The following is a 10,739-nucleotide window of genomic DNA, read 5'->3' as shown; positions in this document are numbered from 1 at the left end:
CATTGCACACGTTCCAAAAAACTTTTTAAAAAAAATGATAGATTTATTCAAAATATTCTTATATATCGCGAAAATAATAACTTTGTCTTTAATAACTCCTCCCTCCCTGGGTGGCAAAACGGTATGTCTGAGGACTTACAACGCTAGAAACAGGGTTTCGATATACGTGGTGGGCAAAGCACAGATAGCCCACTGTGTAGCTTTGTACTTATCTATAAACACACATATCTTTAATAATTTTATTTATTCACTGAAAATTGCATTTAAGAATGCTCAAAAATGATACATAAAATCAAAACCAGTTTAAAAAAGCAATGGGCATAATAAGATTATATACTGAAAATACATTCAGGTTATGTTCAAAACTTTCATCATGATATTAATTTCTATCTATTATTATACAATATCTGCTTCACTTGTTGCACCTTCTGTATATATTCTCAGTTTCACGCTGTAAGAACCACTAGTAACCTCCCATCATCGCAGGATTCCATCGTCCTTGATATCGCTCTTCCATTGTATAAATATCTTGGTGGAAGCGCTTACCATGCTCACCGCTATACTTTGTGGACCAGATAATAGGCAAAGCACCATTTCAATACTTTGCGGTACAGATAACAGGCAAATCACCATGCCAATATTTTGTGGAACAAATAATAGGCAAAGCACCATGTCAATACTTTATGGGACATATAATAAGCATAGCACAATGTCAATACTTTATGGGACAGGTAATAAGCATAGCACCATGTTCTAAACTTTATGAGACTCATAATAAGCATAGCGCAATGTCAATACTTTGTGGTACAGATAACAGGCAAAGCACCATGTCAATACGTTATGAGACAGATAATAGGCAAAGCACTATGTCAATACTTTGTGGAACAGATAATAGGCAAAGCACCATGGCAATACTTTGTGGTACAGATAACAGGCATAGCACAATGTCAATTCTTTGTGGAACAGATAATAAGCATAGCACAATGTCAATACTTTGTGAGGCCCATAATGACTAGAGAACCATGTGAGTACTTTGTGGAACAGATAATAAGCAGAACAAAATATCAGTACTTTGTAGAACAGATAACACAGGCCTGCAAATTTAAAATTCATAAAAGTTGTTTTGGTTTTAATAACAAGTTTTCTATAATTCATCTACGCAGATTTTGGAAATAATATTCATTTTTTTTTCTATCAGGTAAAGATTTTTTTACAAATCTGGAAGAAAAAATGCTTACTAAGATCAAATTATTATTTCGTTTACCATAAAAAACATTTTTACTATTATTATGTTTGTTAACAAAAATACGAACAAACTGAAGAGAAGGGAAGAACACTGATGTCAAACGAATATGCATCCTCATCCATCCTGATTTCTTTTGTGAAATCTACGTCTTTTAGTCTCAAAACTACGTGTTGTGATATTTCGTTTCAATGACCATCAGTAATCAGTCATCATGCTGATGTTCCACCTTCCCTGATACCTCCTCTCCATTTCCCTGATGTCTTGATGAAACCTTTCCAGAAGTTTCAAGTTTAAAACTATCCCTATCATCATTTCTATTGGCATCAGATTCAGAATCAGATGAAACTGTATCAAGAGTCTCTGGTGGAGTAGGTACAGGTACATTAGATCCATGTGCAACAGGTCTTACAGCACACTGAAGGTTCGGATAAGAAATTTCCTTTTTATTTCGAGTATTGTAGCCTTACAAGTTACATGAGCAAAAATAGAGCAATCATCTCCGTGGTTGTTAGACTCACGCCGGACCATTGGAATTCTAAAAGCCAAAAGCTTTTTCTTACCTTTAGTCCATTGTCTCAACTCTTCGATACAAACTGTGCAAACTTTGTGCGGAGCCCATGATTTGTCTTGGTCCCCAAGTTTTTCCAAACTATGCGTAATACGCATGTTTGACGAATTCTGTAATGTTTTGCCTTTGTTTCTTTACAACAAATTTACCCCAAATATAACAGAATATGTTTGGATCGTTTAAACAACCTCTTGTTGCCATAGCGACGAATAAATAATGTCGAAAAGAAAAAAGTAATGTCAAAGCGCACACACAAACAAATACTATCCAGAAATGACACGCCATGAGGCCTGTTAACTGTTTATATACTAGCGGTGTGTTTCTCTTGGGTTCTAGAACGATCGATAGGACTCTCACGTCGCAATTTGTCTAAAGAAATCTATAGCCAGTAGTTGTCAACATTTTTCGATTTCAATGAAAATAATTCACCTATGTAAAAGTACATATGACGTTTTGTGAATAATCTGCATGCGATAGAGAAAAATGAATATCATTTTTGGATTCAGCGTACAGAAATTACTGTAGAACATGTAAAATGTCAAGACAATAAACCATAGCAGGCCTGTGTAATAAGAAAAACACCATGTCACTATTTTATGAGACAGATAATAATTACAGAACCATGTCAATACTTTGTGGAACAGGTAATAAGCAGAGAACCATGTCAATACTTTACGGGACAGATAGCAATCAGAGAATCACGTTAATATATACTTAAGGAGGTATAGAACAAGCAAAGCATTTTAGCCATACTTAGAGAGGTATGTAACAACAAAGCATCATGGGCATACTTAGAGAAAGAGAGAGAGAGTTAACTAGTAAAGACCCAAGTGAACTCTTAGAGGTAGGTAACAATAAGAGCACCATGTCCAGTACCTAGCGGTAGGTAACGAAAAAAACAACCTTGTCATCACTCAGCGACACATTCTATTTTGGGACAAAAGAAGTTGTCTTCTGATATTAACATTACTTTACAGAGGTAATTAACGGCCGAATAACCTATAAGTCCTGTCAATAGGAATCCTTTACTGCGATTGAATTAACTATTATTACTCTATAAGTGAGGGTTTGTTTGTAATACAGACATCGAAGTAAAGTAAACCACAACAAACAAAATAATTTTGTTTTGCCACTCCAGACTGGCTGGTATTAGGGCATTTCTTATTGCTAATATTCCTATAGTGTGTAATTACCCTATACTCAGAAAAAGGAGCAAATTCAGTTTGGAAAATGTTATCCAGGATGAAGTTTTTAAATCAACTTTAGTTTGTTTGTTTGATGTTAAACACAAAGCTACACAATGGGTTATCTGTGCTCTGCCAACCACGGGTAACGAAACCCGGTTTCTAGCGTTGTAAGTCCGCAGACATACCGCTGTGCCACTGAGGGGAGGCTCAACTTTGGTTTAACTCAACAACATTTTCAGTAATGCTTTTATTCGTTATTAGTGAAAGCAGTTTTGCATTTCTATACTTTCCTGTCATACAAGTAAATCAAATATTTCAATTCTTTCTTTAATTTGCGTTTCTCATTATCTGTCAGTTTTAAGTTGAGGTGGGAGCTCGTGATGACCCGATTTTCACTCCACGCACGTATCGAAATATTCCAGACCTCCTTGAAGTGGATTATTTTTCCTTGATGAGAAATTTAAAAAAAACTCTAATTATAGACACGATTGTGCTTCTTAGATGTTCAAATAAATATGTCACACGAAATATAATAACATAATGGTTTAGTCGGTCTATGATATATCTTACTGCACGCGATCATTCAGTTGAGAGTTGTATCTGGTACTTGTTAATCTTAATCTTTATTTACATAAACTTTTGTTTCTTTTCGCGCATGTAATTAAAATTTGCATCTGTCGAGTACCCGAGACTCGTCTAGTTTTTTTTTCGTGACGTTATAGACAAATCCACAATTATAATTATATGTATATATATATATTTATTCTAGCATCTTATCGAACACAGAAATCACAGATGTATTTTATGCTAACAGCTTATTGTATATAGATAATAGACAAATCTTTAAAATTTTAGTTTATTCTCAGTTTTTTATGAGAATTAGCTGAACACCAAACATTATGATAATATGTCATTCAATAGAACTTTGCTCAACAGAAACAAATGTAATACATTCCTTTTTTTTTTCATTATGACACGTGGTCTATAATATTTTCTTTACGTTGCTGAGTTTGGTCTGTTTTTCACCATCTTGTGGCACAACAGTTGTTCAACTAACCTCATGCTTAAATATTTTTCGAAAACTTCTGCACAATGGCAGAACTATAAAATGTAAGACACAAAGCACATTTTATTTGGAAACTCCAGTATATGACAACGTTCTGTGTAGTGATCAATATTTCCTTGACGGTAAGATCAGGACATCATGACTGCATATTACATTTTTATTATTAAAATACCCATATTTGACATTGTTATTTAGGGTGCAGAAATTACGCAGAGCCTAATTTTGCGTGTTTTCTCTTATAAACGTGCTGATCTTGGATTAGAAATGGCACTGTAAGATGTGAGCATCTTGTCCTTAAAATAGTTTTGTAACAATAAAGATTCCACTGTAAGAATGAACTCACACCGTAATATAATTTTTTTGCATTCTTTGCTTTTTTGCTCTGTTATCGTGTTCCTAAAAGCTGCTATTTCATGACGGTGATATAAGTTTATACCAAATAATCTACACCAATATACCCTATCCGAGAAAAGAAATGTTAATGATGCACCATTAGTAAATAAAAGGACAAGATGCTCACATCTTACAGTGCCATTTCAAGGACAAGATGCTCACATCTTACAGTGCCATTTCAAGGACAGGATTTTAACATGCTATAATGTCATTCGGAAGACATGATTTTCACATGCTACAGTGTCACCTAGAGGACAAGATCTTCACATGCTACTGTACCACCCGGGGAATAGGATTTTCACATGCTAAAATGTCACCTGAAGGACATGATTTTCACATATTATAAGGTAGAATTGGAGCGTCATCTTCACATGGTAAAGCGTCTTTATGAAGATAGGATATTCATGGGTGTTCCAGATTCACATATCTCCACCCACAAAGACGGTAATCGTAGAAGTAAAATCAGAGCGCTACACCATAGACATAGACATAGAAGTGATTAACGTGTCGGGCTGTGTATCGGAAGGTTCAAACCGTGAGAAGTCTCTGAACACACTCCGTACTTTCAGCTGTGGATATATTGTAATTATGATAGTCTATCCTGGTATTCGATTATGAATAACCGCATAACAGGGAGCGGGTGCTGCTGATTGGTTGCCTCCTTAAAACCTTAGGCGGTCTCTTATCTAATCATTTAGCCCATACGTTGCGTAAGATGATGTTCAGATTTTAATGAAACTGTGCACAGCGTGCAATGTAAAATGGAATTTATCGTTCTCATAATGTTTTGGTCAAATATAGTTATTTATAATAATTAAAATCATTGAAGAAATATAAGTGCATTCATGCGTGTATCAAGAAGTACATTAGTTGTACAATATGTACAAGTTCTTTTGATTCATTCTGTACTTTATCAAAGTCATGTTTGGTGAATATTTGCAAGGCAACATTTAACTGGACTTGTTCAGTCGTGAGTAATTTAGATTAGATATGTTATTAACAGGAAACTCAACATACAAAAGGAAAAATTAAAGCAAACAACCACAACCGTATATGAAGATAATGACGTGACTTTAATCACAGATTTATGAAGTTATCGCCAGTTAGTTGAGTAACATGCAACTTTTGTAATTTGTTTTTTAGAATAGTTGGACTATAAACACTTTGACAGATTTCTATTAAAAAATATTCAAAATTATTTTATACTAACTTAAAGAATTTCTATAGTTAGAGCTACGAATGAAATTATTGATAATAGATATGAAATACGATTGGTAGCAAAATGTGTTTTTAAAACTCTTTTATCCATCAAATAAACGAACCGTGTTGTTCCATGGTCGACTTGTTAGGAGAAACAGCATTTGAAAGATTACCAGTAGCTGCCACGAACAAATACAGTTGCTGATTTTTAAAAATAAAATAAAAACTGACTCATGTATTTCAATAAGCAAGCAGCTACAAATAAAATTAGCAACATTTGATCCGGGCTTTTCATGAAAACCTGGGCCGGACGTGGTTAGCATTATGAGATGCGGACGAAAGATCCAAGGTTCAACTCTGCGTTATGTCGATAAAAGCCCTCCACACTTTCAGCAGTAAACGCGTTATAAGATTGTCGGTAAATCCCGCTATTCGACTGAAAGTAACTAAATAAGTGGCAGATGCTGCTGACTGACCAGCAGTTCTAAATTAAGGACGACTAAGGTACTATGTTTTAATATTCCTCAATATTGTATTTCCCTCAGCACTGAGATTTACCAGTATTTCTGAATATTGCATGTATCAGAAAGTCGGTAAGTCTGTCATAATTATTTCCAATTCAAACAGTAATAACGGTTAGTCGAATCTTTTCATCTCCACAGTGTTTTAGTAACTATATACAACTTTGTGTGTAGTCAGATGCGTTTTTTTTGTGAATTACCAAAAATCTCTAGTAATGTGAGCCCAAAACTATAATTCTATAGAATGATCATATGTAATTAATTTCTTTTACCACTTTATGTCAAAATAAAATAGTAATTATAATTATTGGGTATTAATATAATGTGGAAGCTTAAGTGAGCAGATCAGCTGATAAAGGAAGCATTGGCTTCCAGGTTTCCTTGCTTGAATCTACGTTCTTCAATCTCCCTTTGTTAATGCTTAAAAATTTGCACCATTATCAAAGGAACCTTCCTTCTTATCCCCAGTTGATATTTCTTGGTGTTTCCCACGTAAGTAAAGTTTTAGTTTGTTTTTGACAAAAGTAAGTCGATCGCTATTAATCCATATAATTCAAGTTTTGTTATGCAATTTTAGTATCATAACTTTTAATTTGTCCATTAGTTATATTTATTTCTAATACTTAAAATAATTTCTTTGTTTTTACTTATGGATTCAATGCGCATTTCTCACTTGATTTTTATAGAAAAAACAAATATATATAATTATTGGTGAAACTCTTATTAAAACATAATAGACATATTTGAAATACCCTTATAATATAACGCAAATAATAATGACACAAATAATAGAAACTATCATGGTAAAATGGATCATATACCTTCATTAAGTTTCCTTTACCAATAACAAATTATCTTAGATTAATACAGGTCTAGGTAATATCACAATGAAGAATACACATGTGTTTTGTCTAGTTGGACCCTTTAGTTTCAACATTGAAGTTGACTGATGCAACGAGAACTATCGTAGTCTACATTTCAGTAGGCATATTATGGAAACTAGATAAAAATGTGTTAATTAGATCTCTAAAGAAAATTAGGAGGATTCCAGCTGAACTAAGGATTAGAAATAGACAATAGATTTTTAAGGGTTACAAGCTGAAAATGTTAAATAAAGTACTTCTAATTATAAATAATCATAGCTGCATTACTGTTGAAACGTGGGAACTCGGAAGAAAACTTCTGATTTAATGGGTTGCAAAACTCAGTTCAAGCTTTTTATTATATGATAATCATATAGTGTCCAGACTTGTACGAGCGAAAATTATGTTTACTATTGATCGGAGTAAGTTGAAAGTTAGATCGTCATTAGAACTTTCTTTTCTTTTCTGTGAACATAAATGGCACCTTTATCACAGCCTAATGACACGTGCATCGAATAATTAACTAAACAACCTTCGCTCAGACCGAAGCAAAACAGAAATGTAATGCCTTCTTGTATGTCAAGCATGAGTACCTTATAACACATATAGTCAACTAAGAAGTATATCAAGCATGAGTACCTTATAACACATATAGTTGAGTAAGAAGTATATCAAGCATGAGTACCTTATAACACATATTGTCAACCAAGAAGTATATCAAGCATGAGTATATTATACCACATACGGTTGAGTAAGAAGTATATCAAGCATGAGTATATTATACCACATACAGTTGAGTAAGAAGTTTATCAAGAAGGTGTACCTTATAACACATACAGTCAAGTAAGAAGTATATCAAGCATGAGTATATTATACCACATACAGTTGAGTAAGAAGTTTATCAAGAAGGTGTATCTTATAACACATACAGTCAACTAAGAAGTATATCAAGCATGAGTATATTATACCACATACAGTTGAGTAAGAAGTATATCAAGAAGGTGTATCTTATAACACATACAGTTAAATTAGAAGTTTATCAAGCAGCTGTATTTTTCAATATATAAGAAGCATATCAAGCAGATGTATCCTATAATATATACAGTTAAATAAGAATTACATCACGCAGGTTTATCTTACGATACATACTTTTAAGTAACAATATATCAATCACATGTATCTTATAATACATACACTTAAATAAGAAGTATATCAAGCAGGTGTATCTTATAATACATTCAGCCAACTTGAAAGTATATCAATCAGGTGTATCTTATAATAAGCACACTTAAATAAGAAGTATCAACGGGTTTTCCTATGATCAGGGGTCAAAGGGCATATTATCATGTTTGTAGACTTACATTCAAAATTATATTGAACTACTATTTTATGAAGGTATATCAATAAGTTTGGTATCAAATTGTAGATTATAATCCGGATTTTAGAAGTACGCATTAGTTAATTTCTTGATTTAAAAGTAAATATTTAAAAAAATCTTAAATATCGATTTTTGTGTGTCACGTGGTATGTTGAATACATCTTTGGTTCAAATTATATGTTTGTGACGTCCAAAGACAAAGTCTATCGTTTTTTGTGAATTAAAAACTCATACTACCGATACTGACAAGCTAAAATATAAAATAAGGACCTCCTATATTTTCTATTTTCTGAGATATTATTATATTTGGTGAATCAACCAAGGTGACCCCGCCCGCCTCTTCCATTGTTGGAAATACTTGCTCTCTAACGTGTGTATAACCAATCGAAAACTTAGAATGTCCCCCACGTGGTTTTCTCAGCCTCTGCAAAGTGCTTATATGGAAAATATTTTCTTTATGTGGTAGAATGGAAGGAAAGATGGGAGATAATGGAGCTCGAAATATATATATATTAACACAATCACAGCTTAGGTACTAAGTCTGATAAATTATAGTGGAATTCTGTAGTATTGATATAGTAATTTATTATTATTTGTTGTTTCAAAATGCATATATAAAAACCTAAGAAAAATATTTTGTTTTACTTAATCGTGCGAAATTTGACAAGGCTTAGCAAATTATGGCGAGCGACAAACGAGTACAAAGTTCGTAACTATAAGACATAATTATTTTCTGTACTTCTTTATTTACTGTTCTATGTTTCAAGGAAAATAAATGAAAGTTAAGAGCTTATAGATAAACAATAATAAGATATATACATATGTAATGTATTATAACCGAAATGTGACTGTATTTTACAAATTAATGTAAGAAGTATATCAAGCAGGTGTATCTTATAATACATTCAGTTAAGAAATAACGTAAATTAGAAAATAATAATTACGGATAGAGATTTAAAACATGTTCATGAAACAAACAAGAAGGAATTACGGAATAGCTTAATGTAAGTAATAGTGAAACAGAATAAATGGTAATTACATAGAAGCAGATCAGTCCTGTATGTATTGTCAAAGTAGCTAAGGAACAGATAAGCAGGTGAATAACAGTGTTCCCTCTAAGTTCCGCGGCTGCGCACTTCATTATTCCAGCCGAGCACATCATCATAATGGTGAGGAGTCTCAACACGTTGATAGCCTTAATGACCCTGGCAGTCGATAGGCTTAAAGTCCAAATAACCAACTGGTAGCTTTGCAAAGTGGCCAAATGATCAAATAGGGTCGATGGTCTAAAAATACCTCCTGCCCCTAAAAAAAAAACTGGTAGCTCAGCACATCCATACATTGCTTTGATACTAGTGCACATGAAAAAAGTTATTTCGCACATGGATGGAAATAAATAGAGGGAACATTGGTCAATAAATTCAATTAACAGGTAAGCTGGATAACATCTGATGGTAAATGTGATCATGAAATAAAACGGGGAATAGGATGGCAAAATAAGCATTTCTGAAAATTAAAAAGATACTGAAAAATAGTAAAATTTCTATAGGGACGAAACTGAGAGTTTTGGATTGTTATGTTATACCAATTCTAACATATGCATCAGAATGTTGTACAGTATTGCTAAGTATGGAATAAGGAATTGAAGCAATTGAGTTGTGGTTCTTAAAACACTTCTAGAAGTAAAGTTGAACAAGTCACACCTCAAATGAAGATATTTTGTCAAGAGCAGGTTGTAGGAGGAAGCTGCTGACTAAAATAAAAAAGACAGTTGGAGTTTCTTGGACATGTTATGAGGAAAGAAGAAATTGAAAGTCTGGTCGAAACTTGAAAGACTGAAAGAAGGAAAGACCGTGGAAGAAAGAAGTTGACTTATGGCAAGAGTCTATCTAAATGGATGAATGTATCAACACTGAAAAATCTTTGTGATTCAAGGAGAAGAGATCTGGGGAAGACCAGGGTCTCCAACTTCCTGTTTAGATATGGTACATAGAGGAGATCTGTGGAAGACCATGTTCACCAACTTCCTGTTTAGATATCGTACATAGAAGAGATTTGTGGAAGACCATGGTCACCAACGTCCTCTTTGGATATGGTACATAGAAGAGATCTGTGGAAGACCATGTTCACAAACTTCCTGTTTAGATATGGTACATAGAAGAAATTTGTGGAAGACCATGTTCACCAACTTCCTGTTTAGATATGGTACATAGAAGAGATCTGTGAAAGACCATGTTCACCAACTTCCTGTTTAGATATAGTACATAGAAGAGATCTGTGAAAGACCATGTTCACCAACTTCCTGTTTAGATATAGT

Source organism: Limulus polyphemus, unplaced genomic scaffold (assembly GCF_000517525.1).
Source record: "Limulus polyphemus unplaced genomic scaffold, Limulus_polyphemus-2.1.2 Scaffold40, whole genome shotgun sequence".
Taxonomy (NCBI): domain Eukaryota; kingdom Metazoa; phylum Arthropoda; class Merostomata; order Xiphosura; family Limulidae; genus Limulus; species Limulus polyphemus.
Note: the sequence above shows the minus strand (reverse complement) of the source record.